This window comes from Sus scrofa, chromosome 2 (genome assembly GCF_054392235.1).
Source record: "Sus scrofa isolate SSC_HxYL_T2T_F1_AM1 chromosome 2, Sscrofa_HxYL_maternal_Yorkshire_Landrace_v2.0, whole genome shotgun sequence".
Lineage (NCBI taxonomy): Eukaryota > Metazoa > Chordata > Mammalia > Artiodactyla > Suidae > Sus > Sus scrofa.
In genome coordinates, this window is record NC_139384.1 from 69,697,266 (window position 1) to 69,700,452 (window position 3,187).

A 3,187-nucleotide genomic window follows, 5' to 3' on the forward strand; every position below is an offset into this window, starting at 1 on the left:
CCTGTTTTGCAGTTTTTTCTGCATGAGGGGCAGGAGTAGGCGCATGTTGTCCCCTCTTATTCCGAACAGTTGGTACTGAGCCTTGGAACCTCCAAGACGTGATAAGAACAACCGACCCTTGAACACCATGGGTTTGAACTGTGGGTCCACTTATACGTGGATGTTTTTTGATAGTAAATACTAGAGCCTTACATAATCCGAGGTTGGTTGAATCCATAATTCGGAACTGTACATTCCGAGGGCTGACTATAAGGTCTCTGCAGATTTTCAACCGCACAGTCCCCTAAACCTGTGTCGTTCAAGGGTCCACTGTATTTCACTTTCAAGATGATGGAGTTCCCTGGTGGCCTAGAAGGTTAAGGATCCGGTGTGGCTTGGGTCACTGCCATGACATGGGTTCTGTCCCTAACCCATGACCTTCTGCATGCCATGAGTGTGGCCAAAAGAAAAAAAAAAAAAAAAAGATGATTTCACATCCTTGAGTCTCAGGGGCAATTCTGTTTAATCACCAATAGCGACTCAGGAGTTGGCCCTCAGATGGAAATTCTCCATCCAGTCCAGAGTCCCAGTGGCCGTCCCTGGGGGACACCTGTGGGGTGTTGCTAGAGCTGCAGTCTACACTCCACATGGGACTGGCACAGAGGATGGGGCCAACCAGTGCTCCGGCTTCTGTGTCACGTGGGCCCCAGTGATCTTACTGGTTCCCATGGAGCAGGCCTCCTCGACATTTACTAGTTTCCATCTGCAGGACTTCTGTGTTATGACACGAGGGAGGGGAGACGTTCCCAGTGGGATGCAGCATCCATCCCCATAAGGCCTTCAGATGAAGAGATGTGGCTGTTTCACCCAAAGCCTGTGCAAACAGCCACGCTTTCCTGCAACTTTCACCTTAATCCCATCAACACTTCCACGCCTCACTGGGGCCTCCTGGGCCCTTCAGCAGCAGGTGTGGATTTACCATCATAGGTAGGGGGACAGGTGCCCCCAGTCAGATATATGGCAGCCATTCCCACAAAACATTGCAAGTGAGGAGACACAGCCTTTCCCTGTCAAGTGAGCTTAAACCTTCCAATTTCTATTCACACTCCCAACCCTTACATTTTATTCTTCAAGTCTATTTGAAGCCCTTCTTACGGATTCCCCATGAAGCTGCTATATGTGGAGGGCTGACTATAAGAGAAGTCCCAGAAACTTCTCTTCTCCACCTCCCTGACCCATTTTCTCCCTCATTTCTGTGGGAAAAGCTTTGAGTCCCCAGAAGGGACACCCCAGGATCCCTGGTCCTTTTGTCAGCCATTGTCTTCATGAATCAGCCCGATTTTTGCCCTGACTGATTCCAGATTAAGTTGCTCATTATCCTCTTTGCCTTCTATGTTTTAAAATTTCCCCATACTGGGGTAAAAGCAGACTTCTTTGGGACCCCTGAACAGTCAGATATCAGCGGGCAATCCTCTAACCCACTCACCCTTCCACAGCACTGTGTTCAGACCTTTGCTTCAACCCAGTCAAGGTCTATTTTGTTCACCCCATTTTTATTTTTTTTTCTTTTTTAGGGCCGCACCTGCAGGATATGGAAGTTCCCAGGAGCTGCAGCTGCCAGCCTACGCCATAGCCACAGTCACAGCAACGCCAGATCTGAGCCGCATCTGCAACCTACACCACAGCTTATGGCAATGCTGGATCCTTAACCCACTGAGCAAGGCCAGGGATCGAACCCATGTCCTCATGGGAGCTAGTAGGGTTCGCTTACTGCGGAGCCACAACGGGAGCGCCTATCCCATTTCTTTATAAGGATCTAAAGATGTCCAACCATTCACTTGTTACTTAACCTATTTAGCATTCGTAAGACCACTGAAGGGAAGATGAGATGCAAATCCATCAGACTTCTGGGACTGTTTCTTGATTCTGCAGCAGTAAGGTTCATAGGGTATCTTTGCAAAAGGGCCCCCTAATGCTCACCATTTTCTATGATGTGTGTAATGGGCATTTTCAGTGGACAAATATCCCCATCATTATAAAGCCAGCCCCTCATGGCTTGCATACGAATCATATCACCTGTTTCACCTGGGGGTGTCCCATTTGGCATTTACAGGGAGAGTTGGACAGTCTCCCTGTCACAGGATAAATAGACCTGAGAGTGGTTTTTATGCAGTCCACCTGACTGCTCTTGGAATGATCTCCTGTGTGTATATCACATGTAACCACTGGTTCCCTAGTGAGTGAGGGTCCTGCATCTGTAATAGAGAAGGACAAGTCTGACTCCATATTAGATCTATTTCTTTTATTTTAATCTTTGTATTTGGTTGCTTTTGCTTTGGGTTAAGAATGGTGTTGTGGGTTTTTGTTTTGTTTCGTTTTTTTGATTTTTCTTTGTTTGTTTGTTTGTTTTGGCTTCCCCAGGGCATATGGAGTTCCCAGGCCAGGGATCAGAGTTGAGCTGCAGTTGTGACTTATGCTGCAGCTGTGGCAATACTAGATCCTTAACCCACTGTGCCCAGCCAGGGATCGAACCTGTGTCCCTGCACTCCAGAGATGGCTAGTGATCCCATTGCACCACAGTGGGAATGTTGCCTATAGGTGAAATATACAGGATAGCCCATTTTCTAGGCTCTGACCTTTAAGGGTATAACACTTTTCAGTTCATATACGGGATAAAAAGTTGCAGAACAGGGAATAATATTTGCCTTGTTGGAGCTTTATAGGAACTCGGTGACCTGACCTATGTGGACAGTTGCAAGAACAAAGGATTCCTACACCGAGAAGTTTGGAACTGCCAACCATGCCCTTCCCTCACCTTGCCTTTAAAAATGCTTTTTTTTTGTTGAGGGAGTTTCCTCGTGGCTCAGCGATTTAAGGATCTGGCATTGTCACTACTGTGGCTCTGGTCACTGCTGTGGCATGGGTTTGATCCCTGGTCTGGGAACTTTTGTATGCTGTGGATGCAGCCAAAAAAAAAAGAAAAAAAATGCTTTGCTGAAAACGTTTGGGGAGTTTAGGCCTAGTTTTTTGAACATGAGCCACTCATCTCCTTGCATGGCCCTGCAATAAACATTTCTTTGCTCCAAACTCTGGTATTTCAGTTTGTTTAGCCTCACTGTGAGTCAGGCACACGTGTGTTCTGTAACACGTGGCCTTGTGCATGCTCTTCCACTTGGCGGCATCTAAATCAGAGTCTGCCCTGCACACT